We start from the raw sequence: 12,702 nt of genomic DNA, 5'->3' as shown, positions 1-12,702 counted from the left end.
GCAACACAGCCAAGCCTCCAGTGACTGTTCGTTCCTGCATGTGATGATGACGCAGCCAGCTTAATCAAGACGCCAGGTCCAAGCTGTGGCTCAACCTTTCTGTGTGCAAAGGAACAAAATTGTTACTGAGGTTTTTTTTTTTTTAAAGATGAAGTTTTATTTATTTATTTGAAAGACAGCATGAAAGAAAGAAAATCACAGAGAGAGAGAGAGATCTTCCATTTGCAGGGTCATTCCTCAAATGACCACAATAGCCCAGGCTGGGCCAGTCGAAAGCCGGGAACCTGGAACTCCATTTGAGTTTCCCACACAGGCAGCAGGGAAGCCAGTACTTGGGCCATCCTCTGCTGCTTTTCTCAGTGCTTTGGAAGGGAGCCAGTTCACAAATGGAGCAGCTGGGACTCCACTGGGTACCCTGGAGGCCAGTGTTGTGAGCAGTGGCCTAACGTGTACAGCAGTGCTGTCCCTAGGTGATTTCCAGGCAACAACCAATCATAATTCTGAGTAACCAGTTTCTGTCCTAAAATCATTAGTAGCCACAAACTCACTTTAGCCACCCCTGCCAACCCAGTATCACTCAGAATGAAGGAAATGGAACGAAGTAGTTTACCCATAGCATGCTGTGATACTGTGTGGTGCGCTGGAGGCTGAGGGATGCTAAGTTGCTTGTCCAGGCCCACAGCCTTCATCTGGATGATCAAGAGACAGCCTGGCATCGCTAAGTTCCTGGGTCCCGGTGCCATATGACCAGGGTTGAATCCTATCTACAGTCTTCCTAGGTTGGTGATTTTGGGCTCTCTTTTTGCCGGTGTCAAGTGGCAAAGATGCTAACGGTACTTACCTTGTGGGGTTGTTGTGAGGGCTAAGTGGATCAATGCTTAGAGTAAATGGCATCTCATAAACACCCTGTAAATGCTAGCTGTGGTTACTGTCCTCGTGGAGCAAGCAACGAGAATGTAATTTACCCTAGCATAAGCAGAAGAAGTGGTGCTTTTAGCTCTCAACATGCCTTACGATGGAGATCTGAATGATGGTCCTAGGAACCCTGTAGTATCTCAGTTTTATTTCTCCTTTGATTCAAGATACAACCTATAGGCCTGTGATGGCAAAATTACCCTTCCTTCCAGAGGCAGGAAAGTTCCCATCAAGAAAAGCCAGCAGATATCCCAGGGAGGCAGTCCTGCTCTGGTCCTCATTCCATTCTCAACCACAGGTGATGCTGAGGTCCAGTCTAGAGGTAAGCCCTGGGACAGAACACCTGACTCATCCAAACTAAATGGCACTGCCTGGCAAGATATCTGCAGGAAGGCAATCAAGGTAATGTTCCAAAGGAAGGAATCAGGAAGAGACCACCTGTATTGATGGTCTCAGTGGATGGCAGGTGGCAGGGCAAAGAATAGAAGTTCTTTTTCTTTTCAACAGTAGTTCTATTTCTCCAACCATGGATTATGCTGCTATTTACAAAGCTGTACTGACTGTGCCACAAACACACACCAGAGTAAGGTTCATATGGCGTCATACTCTGTAGTTTCAACTCCCATCAGTACTGCTGTCTGCCATTGGTCTTATCATATTCAAGTCCATGTCCTTCTTGAGAAATGATATAGTGAATGTTTGTTCTGCAGCTCCATCTCACGGCAACTACAATCCTACATATATCTTAACAGATGTGGAAGGTAAAGGCTGTCATTGCAGGTGAAATGGTGGGGTAGGCGAGACCTCACTTCGGGCTCTGACTTCTGAATGGTTTCACCAAGTACTTTCTAGAGATGTCAGTTAAGAAAATAAAATTTTAATAAAACTCAACACTTGAGAGTTTTAAAAATCCTGAAAATTTTCCATTATGTGTGTAACCAGCATTCTGAAGACTGAATGTAGAGGGTTTTAAAGCACAGTGAGGAAGGTGGCAGTGATGTCTATACAGAAGGGCAGTGTTGCTCCTACACAGAGGGTGCTTGCACAGGTGGTACAGAGAAAAGAATTATACTCAAGTGGGTCTCAGAGCGGAAGAGGAGCACTCAAGTCGGCCTCGCCCTGGGTTAAGCCTCTACGATGTAGAGTTAAAGTGGCAATGGTTTTGAGGCCCTGAGGACACAGAGGCCTGAGAAGTATCCCCTCGACCTGGGAGGAGGCAGTGCTGCCAAGAGAGACACTGAGATGCCCAGCACCTCCCCGAGCTCTCCACCACCGAGGGCCTGGTAAAGATCTAGACGTTCCTATGTCCTCCACCAAAACCAAATGACCAGCTCTCAGGGGAATTTCCTGCTGTCATAAATAAAGTCCTCTAGATTTCCATCTGGATTTCCCATGTGAGTGGCAGCAATGAAAACACTAAAGCCACATTGGCTTCCTTCCAAGTTGGCATTAGCAAGAGCTGGAGTCAGGAGGCAGAGGTGAACGTAGAATCTGGGTCCCCTGGTTTCGGGCACACATGTCTTAACTAGTGTCAGACTGGTTCCAAACACCAGACCAAACACGTTACCTCACTGTGGTAGTTGATTTCTTGCTCAAAACAGCCATGTGAGCTCAGAAGTGGAAAGAACTCAGGGATCGCATGTACTAGGGACCAGTAAGTTTCTTAGTGTTGCCCAAGGGAGGCTCTGCAGTGGAGCATCTGTTTTCAAATTACCCAATCGCAAAGGTGATTTTCTTCCCACATACTTTGAAAACAAGAGACAAAAAAATTCAAGTGCAATGATGGAATGCTCATTTCTCAGGGAAATCATATGTACAGAAATACTGTTCGTGTAGAACACTAAAGAGAAAGGTTAAAACTACAGTTTTGGGCCTGGCACGATAGTCAGGTGGCTAAATTCTCTCCTTGCATTCACCAGGATCCCACATGGGTGCCGGTTCATGTCCTGGCTGCTCCACTCCCCTTCCAGCTCCTTGCTTGTGGCCTGGGAAAGCAGAAAAGGATGGTCCAAAGCCTTGGGACCCTGCACCTTTGTTGGAAACATGGAAGAAGCTTCTGGCTCCTAGCTTTGGATCAGCTCAGCTTTGGCTGCTGTGGTCACTTGGGGAGTGAACCAGCGATGGAAGACCTTTCTCTCTGTTTCTCTCCTCTCTCTGGAAATCTGAATTTCCAATAAAAACAATCATTTTTAGAAAAAGAAAAAAAACCCCACTACAGTCTTGCACAGACCCAAATAAGGTTCAAGACTTGAAGTAAACTTCGAGCAAGTGAATAAACAGCCCGACTTTGTACTCAGCACCTTGACCAAGAGGCAGACATCCCAAAAGAGAGCAGAGTTTAAATTGTGGCAGTGATGTGGGCATGCAGTAGCAAGGCTGCTCCGTCACCACGGAAAAGCATTGTCATCAGTTCCTCAGCAAGGGAGAAGCAGACGCTGGCATAAAAACCCCTCCCCTTGCTTTTTAGTTAACTTACTGTGTACCTCAACCATACAGAGGGCTCATTACAGAGTATGGGTTAGTCATTCTCAACAAATGTTTTTGGTGCTTCCATAAAATTCCAAGTTAAATATCACTCAGTGCATGCATCCTGACAGCTTATTAAAATCCTGATTCTGGCAAAAAGAGAACTGGCAGGATGCTTTTTGATGAGTACACTAGATGGGCTATACTTATTTATACATCTAGCCTTCTAGTCCCCTATCATCTTTCCAAGCATGCAATCCCACGGTATTTTGGGTCTCTTGTGTATGTAGGCCACAGGAGGCACTCCTTTCTAAGTCAGCCTGGGAGCTCCTTGCAGTTAGAGCAGTGCTGTGCTGGGACTGGTTTGTACTTGTGCTTAAGAGCCAGTGATCGCATTTTTAGGAATTTCACGAGCCAATTGTTATGCCCAGCTGTTATTAAAAATGGAACTATATAAAAACACACGTAGGTAAGAAATGTTTTCTAAGACAGAAGGTCAGAACTGTTTCCTACTTTTTTTTGTTTTTTGCATTTTACTCCTTTTTTGTCTTTAAAGATCTTTACACCTCTTATTCTGGGATGGTGGAGATACAATATAATGGTGGATATGAAGATGTGGATGTGTTGTGTGCCTCAAGGGCCCACATTTGGAGGCTTGCTTCTCAGTGTGGTGATGGTTGGAGGTGGGACTTTTTTCTTCCATTTTTTTCTTTATTTTTGACAATCTTTACATAGCTAATTAGGGCACAAAGATTCGAGGGCTACAGAAAAGTGGGTAAGACTATTATTTCCACATTGTTTTTTTTTTTCCCTTTATCTGGGGTAAAAGGGAAGGTAAAGGGAGAAGCACACAGTCTCCCACCCATCCCAGGCCCCCGATGTGGGGCATGCTCCGAGGGGCTCGCTCAAGTGGTTTTGATACTTCAACAGTTCTGAATTGCTGCCAATCTCGCCATTCCAAGCATGACGAGTTCGCTGAAGAATCCACTGATTGACATAGTTCACTTTAGAGTCTCCATTGGCCCAGATTTTCACTGCCAACACATGGCTGGAGTAGTTGATTGATTTGTTCTGTCCTCTTTCCTTTCATGGTTAGGGTTCTGAGTCCAGCAGTTCGACTGGGGAGATCCCCAAAGAGACTTCATCTGAGGTGAACCCACACCAGATTCTTGTGTGTACTTGCAAGTACAGTGCCCGGCGCAGTCCATCGCCCTGATCAGCTGGTGGTTGCAATAGCTGGGTTGGTTCTGTTTTTAGCCCCGACTTCCACTGGAACCAATGAGTGTTGCGGTCCAGCCTGATTCTGCCCAGCACACACTTGGCCCTCATATAAACCAGGGGGAGCTACAGCCTAGTTGGAGTGACCCACAATAACCCCCACTAGGCCCGCCCCCTGCCCTGGCTCCCATGCTTGCCACTTACTACAAGTGAGAGACTGATTATTTTTTTTAAAGATCTACTTATTTTTATTGCAAAGTCAGATACACAGAGAGGAGGAGAGACAGAGAGGAAGATCTTTCATCTGATGATTCATTCCCCAAGTGACAGCAACGACCAGTGCTGTGCCGATCCGAAGCCAGGAGCCAGGAATTTTGTCCAGGTCTCCTACGCAGGTGCAGGGTTCCACAAGGCCTTGGGCCATCCTCTTCTGCTTTCTCAGGCCACAAGCAGGGAGCTGGATGGGAAGCAGGGCTTCCGGGATTAAAACTGGTGCCCATATGGGATCTCAACAAGTTCAAGATGAGAACTTTAGCTGATAGGCCAACGTGCCAGGCCTGAGGGACTTATTATTTTGGTAATTGTCTGGACTTTATCAAATGGTACGAAAAGTCTTCACACCACAGATAAAACTTAGATGTAGGTTATGCATATAAGTAATACATTGTAGAGGGCACAAATAAATGAGGAAATATCCCATTTTACAAATAATTTTCTGGTTCCGCAATGAGGTAACTCACCCATTAAAGAATCAGGTTCTAACATATGACTTCACTGTTGTCTTATTTATTAATATAAATGCAAATATTCAGCAACATTCATGTTATAACTACACTCATTCAGCTGTTGCTACCATAGTTTAGCTACAGATACAAGATTCAACAAAGAACAGAACAAAAGCAATTTGTGAAAATTGATTTATAAAATTTACAAATAAGGGTATATTCACTGTAACTTGTATACAACATATCCCATGTATAAAATCTGTAATACTTATCTATACAACACACAATATTTTTCTTCAGTGAATCAGCTGTCAAATATACCGTCTTGTGCATTTTCTTACAGAGAATGATGACAACTGGTTCAATTTTTTTTTTAAAAGATTTTATTATTATTGGGAAGCCGGATATACAGAGAGGAAGATCTTCCATCCGATGTTTCACTCCCCAAGTGAGCCGCAACGGGCCGGTGTGCGCCGATCCGAAGCCGGGAACCAGGAACCTCTTCTGGGTCTCCCACGCGGGTGCAGTGTCCCAATGCATTGGGCCGTCCTCGACTGCTTTCCCAGGCCACAAGCAGGGAGCTGGATGGGAAGTGGATCTGCCGGGATTAGAACTGGCGCCCATATGGGATCCCGGGGCGTTTAAGGCGAGGACTTTAGCCGCTAGGCCATGCCACCGGGCCCCAACTGGTTCAATTTTTAAAAATTTTATTTAAAGGTAGAGAGACAGACAGACATTGATTCATTTTCCAAATACTCATAATGAATGGAGCTGGCCTAGACTGAAAGCAAGAGAGCAGGAACCCAAGTACATTAGCTCCCACTGGTGCCTCCCAACGTGTATAGTAACAGGAGGCTGGCATTCGAAGCAGAGCCAGGACTCAACCCTAGGCAGCCCAGTGTAGGGTGTGATGTCTCAAGATGCATGCTTACTCAGGTACCAAGGGTCCTTTCTTTTTCTCTTTGTTGCAGCACTATCCATTTTTCATATCTTTAGCTTTTGCCCCTTTGTTGATTTCCAGGATGTTAATACGCACTTGGTTTAAAGTTACTATAGAAAAGAGAAGGCAGCAATTGCCTCTCTGTTTTCTTTGTAGTTTTAAGTATCAAGGATGAATATGTATGTAGTCAATTGTCTGTGCTATTTCAGAGAATCAGGGATGTAGGTTAAATGATTTTGAAGTTATTATAACACTTGAAAAATATTTAAATTTACCATGTCTAAAAGAAGATAGCTATTTTTTAACTTTAAAAGAAAATTCTATAAGTGGTTAAAATATCTCCATAGATTAAAAGAAGGCACCAATTTTTGGATAATATTTCTTGTAAAAATTATTGACTCATTTGAAACTGTTATAAGCAGAGAGAGAGAGAGAGAGAAAGAGAAAGAGAATATTCCACCCACTGGTTTACTCTCTAAATGGTCACAATAGCTAGGGCTGAGCAAAACCAAACTCAGGAGAGTGGAATTCCATCCAGGCCTCCCACTCAAGCCATTTCTGGCTGCTTCTCCAGAAGCATTAGTAGGGAGCTGGATCAGAAGTGGAGCAGCCAGGATACACACTGGTGCTCACACAAGGTGTTGGCATTGCAGGTGGCTGCTGTGATGCAACTCCAGCTTCTGAAGTTAACTTTCTACTCTGTGTTCAAACATGAACTATATTGATCCTAGCCCTCACCACCACAGAAGGTTAGGTGCAGCTGAAGAAGTGATATTCAAAACTCCGTGCATGGGCTGAGATCTCATAGGGATGCCAGTTCATATCTTGGCTGACTCACTTCCCTTCCAGTTCCATGCTTGTGGCCTGGGAAAGCACTTGAGGATGGTCCAAGGCCTTGGGACCTTGCATCCATGTGGGAAACCCAGAAGATGCTCCTGGCTTCTGGCTTCGCATCAGCTCAGTTCCAGCCATTGTGGCTACTTGGGGAGTGAACCAGCAGACGAAAGATCTTTCTCTCTCTTTTCTCTGTAAATCTGACTTTCCAATAAAAATAAGTAAATCGTAAAAATAATAACAGATGGGAGCAGATGTTTGGCTCTGTTCTTAAGCTGATGCGTGGGACACTTGAATCCCATGCTGGTGTACTCAGGCCCCGCTCTTGGTTCTAGGTTCCTGTTAATGCACACTTCAGGTACTTATGTTCTTGTCACCTACGTGGACAATGGATTGAATTCAAGCTCCTGGCTTTGGCCTGGTCCATTCCCAGCCATTGTGCGCACTGGGGCAATGAATCAGGGACTGAGGAATTTGTCTCTCTGCCTTTCAACCATATTTAATTCATTAATTTCCAAAAATGTATAATATATGCAAGGGATCATTTGTAAAGTCTTTTTTTTCTTCTAAATAATCTCACCTAGTTGATTAGGATACAAAGGGTTAAGGGCTACACTAATATCATCATTTCCCCCCCTGTATCTGGGATCAGGGGAGAGACAAAGGGAGAAGCCCCACCCATCCCAGGTCCCCGATGTGAGGCACATTCCAAGGGTCCTGCTCAAGCAGTTTTGATAGTACAACAGTTCTGAATTGCTGCCAATCTCACCGTTCCAATGGCGATGAAATCTATTTGGAATCCAGTGGCTGACACAGTCTCTTCATGGTTGGGGTTTTGAGATCAGCAGTTCAGTTGGAGGGATCTCCAAAGAAACTTCATCTGAGGTGATCCCAGACCTGATTCTTGTGTGTGCTTGCCAATACAGGGTCTGGCACAGTCCATCGCCCCAATTAGCTTATGCACATGCTGTTTGTTTCAATTGCTAGGTCAGTTCTGTTTCCAGCCCTGTCTTCCTTGCAAACCGATGGGTATTGTAGCCCAGCCCAATCCTGCCCACTTCATACTCAGCTCTCACGCAAACCAGTGGGAGCTGCAGCCTAGTTGGGGTGACTCCCCCAAACCCCCACCAGACCTGCCCCTTACCCTGGTTCCCATGCTTGCTAGCATGTACCGCAGACTTGTTCAGTCTGTCCCACATTCCATTTAGCTCTCATACATGTCAATGGGCATTGAAGCCTAGTTCAACCCAACCAACCCTACTATCCAACCCACCCACATACTGGCGGGTACCTTTCTGTCTAGCCACCCCTGCCCCTGTCCTGGTTTTTGTGCTCTCCTGTGGGAGTGGTAACCCAAGAGACAGGAGCCCATTATCTCCCTACTAGGCCACTCCCACTCCACCTGCATCATGCACTCTCCAGGTGGTTCTGCCGTTTAACTTGACAGAATTAGCTTCCAGTGCCAGCCTGTGCCAGCTGATGCTGCAGCAAAGCCCAACCAACCCTGGTCCACTCTAATTTTTGCTTGCACCTGTCGGAACAGTCAGCCCAACCTGGCCCCTCCCTGATCTAGCTCACATGAGGCCCACAGGTGCTGTTGCCCTACCTAGTCTGATCTGCCCCAATCCCAACTCACGCTCTCCAGTAGTTGTAAAGTCTTTATTCAGGTCATAGATCTTTGTTACTATAGAGCTTTCAACACATGGTTTTGCACGGAAAAGTTTTATTTGTGTAAGGGAAAACAGAAACAAACAAAAGGGCTTAGGAAGCCAAGTGAGAAGCAACTAGAATAAAAAGGAAAGACAAATCTCATGTCTACTTCTTTCCTGACATTTTAAACAAACAAGAAAAATAAATCACATTAATCACTAAGTTATTCATCTCTATGATTCAAAAGTAATTCAAGTATATCATAACATGATAAACGGAGAATTTGAGTCACTATTGACATGAAAATTTCATCTTGTTGAACTTTAATTTGCTTTCTGACTGGCATCTCAATAACTGTCCTGTTTAAGAACTGGCTTCTTGGTTTCTAGCGAATTCTAACAACTAAAGTGTTATTATAATCACTGACTTAAACACTCAGGGAAAACCATTAATTATGAAAACAACATTTGCTTCTTGATGGAAATTGCCATTTTCAATTCAATAATCCCTAGGTTGGTTTCCTTTAAAGATGTGCAGTTAAATTTTCCCTTAAGATGAAAGTAACTTTTTAATAATTGTGATCTGTGAATTTAATAATTTGTTCTCCTACTGATGGATTATGTGAAATATAATGATTTATTGTTATTAAAATGAAGATATATTTACCAACTACAACTTCTCCATTTGGTACCAGTCAGTCAAAAACATTCACTGGCTCTACTGTTAAGCTGCTGATATTTTCAAATATAAAAGTTTGAAGAATATTTACAATCCATCGACTCTGGGGTGGCATTTAACCGTTCAGTTAAGTTGTTGTTAACATCCCATATCAGAGTGCTGGGGTTCCATGCCCAACTCTACTGCACATTTCAGCTTCCTGCTAATCTACACACTGCGAGGCGGTAGAGATGGAGCAAGTTGGTGAGGCCTCAGTATCATGTAGGAGACCAGGGTGCAGTTACTCACTCTTGGCTTCAGTCTGCTCCAAGCCTTGGCTATTGTGGCTATTTGGAGAATGAACCAGTATCTGGAAGCCCAATGGTTTTTTTTTCCCTCTCCTCCCACTCTCGGAAATAAAGAATAACATATTTAAGAATCCATCTCATTCTACCTTCAGATTCAACTTAGGCATTCCATTCAGTTCATCAAGCAAGTTTTCCTTTTGTGCTGAGATCCAGTTCATCAGACTTTAAAATAATACTTGCATAACCTTTAGGTTTCCTGTAAATCTAACCATCAGTGACACCACTGGCTAATTACCACATCAGGAGGCTGGTTTGCAAAGTCCAGAAAGCTCTCTTGGGGAGAGTTCTGACTTCTAATAACTTTTTAAAGTTATTAAAGTACCACAGGGTGGTACTTGTAACTGAATTAAAATGACCCAAATTTCTGGAAGATTCAGCTTCCAATGCTGTCATTTGGGCAAGGCAACACTAACATCATCATATTTTTTTGATTCCCACAACTCATGTTTTTCAATATAAAACATCAAGAGACTTCTTATCTGAAACTTATAAACACATCATTTCTGTAAAACTACACACTGGCTAAAGTCATATCAAGAGTCTTCAATCTTTAAGAATGTCAAAATAGACAACATCATTCTGTAAACTTTTCCCTTCGCTTCTTAGATTTTGCTGTATTTCCAACATTTCATATCTCCATATATTCTTCTGTGCTAGTCCTTTAATCCAGGATATAGCAAATGATGGCATATGGGCCAAACGCAGACATCCAGTTGTTTTCTTTTGTTGTTGTTGTTGCTTTAATTCATTTATTTTTAAGTAAATAAAACCCTATGGGAACAAATGCACTCTACATTGTCTATGGCTGCTTTCATGATACACAGCAGAAACGCAAAATGAAGTGCAGAGGAAAAAATACAAATATAAATCTTACAGCCTCAGTGCAACCCTAGTCCAAGAAGTTGGACCTAAAGATAGAAAACACTAGCCAGTTATTTTAAACTCTAAGACTACAGATCCAAGAACAATGAAACTCAAAAGCAGAAGAAATAGGAAGAAAACCACATCAAGAAACATGAAGACAGAACAAATCCACATGGCTAACAGACATGAAAAAATGCTGAAGCTCCTAGCAATAAAGGAAATTCAAATAAAAACCACACTGAGTCCCACTTAACTCTAGTGAGAATGGCACACATCCAGAGAACCACCACCAACACCTGCTGGCAAGGATGTGGGGAAAAAGAGCCTCTACTCCAAATGGTCCCAACTGGACAGCATTATGCTCGGTGAAATGAGCCAATCCCAAAAGGACAAATATCAAATGTTCACCCTAATATAAGACAACTTTCACCGGAAATATAAAATGAAAAATAATGGTAAGCAAGCACACACTTGGAACCTCACGAAGAAAGGATGTAATGGAGACCAGAGTACCCAGAATCAAAGAAAATTGACACGAGCATCTCTGCTACTGAACAAAGTAGGCTCCCAATGAAACTTCCAAATATACTGAGACAACAGAATGTTAAACTTTCTACCACTGCCTATACCAACAGCATTATGAGCTATGCATGTAAACAGCAGAAAGTTGGAGTCAAGACTACACTTGATGGACTATTTTACAACAAAACACAGGGGACAGTGGAGGTGGGTAGGGGGAGAGAAGAACATGGGTGGGGAGAAGGAACAAGCCCTATGCCTGCAAAATGTAAATGGATAGTAAGGAAAAAACAAAAAGAAACACGAAGAAGACCACATCGAGGCCCAACATAAATGCTTTACCAAAATATCTACCAAATTTAAAAGTGAACAGATTATTTCCCAGAAAATAAACTACCCCAGAAAAGTAAGCTTGTATCTTAAGGACCATTAATGGATTTTTTAATGTCTATTATATTTTATGAACTTTTTTTTCATGATAGGTTTCTGTAGGTATAGGGATTCCCCCTTCCACCTCCCCTTCCTCCTTTTCCATTTCCCCCTCCCAATTATTTCCTCCCACACTTTTACAAAGGCATAGTCCTTCATCAACAGTCGCAAATCCAAGATTCTGGTATTTAAGTGTATCATGGCATTGTAGGTATAGGCAATAGTGGAAAATCTAGTATGTTTTTAATGCGTATCTAACAGTTTCATTGGGAATCTCCTTTATTTGGGCGTAGCGATGATTACTGCAACATATCTTTACTTCCTGGTATGCCAAGTCTACCTTATATAACACATCTATGAGAACACACACACACACACACACACAATTTGCTTAAGCAGAATTAAAAATGAAGCCACAGGGAGATTTAAATCAATAATCAGTAACAACAAATGAAGATACCAGAAATGGTAAAGATGAAGGCAAACATATATTTTTTTCATTTGAAATCATAACTGCATTAAAAGACAAAATTATAAAAGAAAATGATTGGTACTGCTGTTGTGCTAAAGTGGCTAGAGCCGGGTGCAGATTCACATCCTGGCTACTACACGTACGGCCCAGGTTCCTGTTAGTGACCTGGGTAAGACACTGAAAGTTGCTTACATGTTTGGGTCTCTGTCATCAACATGGAATACCCAGTGAAGCCACTGGGTTTGACTTGGTGCAGCCCTGACTATTGTAGCCAGCTGAGGGAGTGAACTAGTGGGTGGGAAATCTCTTCTCTTTCTCTTTCTTTCTCTTTCTCTTTCTCTTTCTCCTTCTCCTTCGCTTTCTCTTTCTCTTTCTGTCCCTTTCTCTTGTATCTTTGACTTTCAAATAATTTAAAAATTAAAAATGATTTGTTACAAACCACATAGAAGTCAATAACCAAATACATGTTATTAAATCGATTGCAAAGATAAAATCAGTTCACTAGGGAAAACTAAACTCAGTTAATTCAAAGCAAGGCAAGAAAGGAAGAGAAAGGAAAGCAGTGACTAATTTCAAGATGGTTGAGCGAACCCTAACTATACAGATGGTTCTATTATATGAATAACCACATTTCAATCACAATTG

Source organism: Ochotona princeps, chromosome 18, assembly GCF_030435755.1.
Source record: "Ochotona princeps isolate mOchPri1 chromosome 18, mOchPri1.hap1, whole genome shotgun sequence".
Classification (NCBI taxonomy): domain Eukaryota; kingdom Metazoa; phylum Chordata; class Mammalia; order Lagomorpha; family Ochotonidae; genus Ochotona; species Ochotona princeps.
This window is presented reverse-complemented; position numbering follows the sequence as displayed.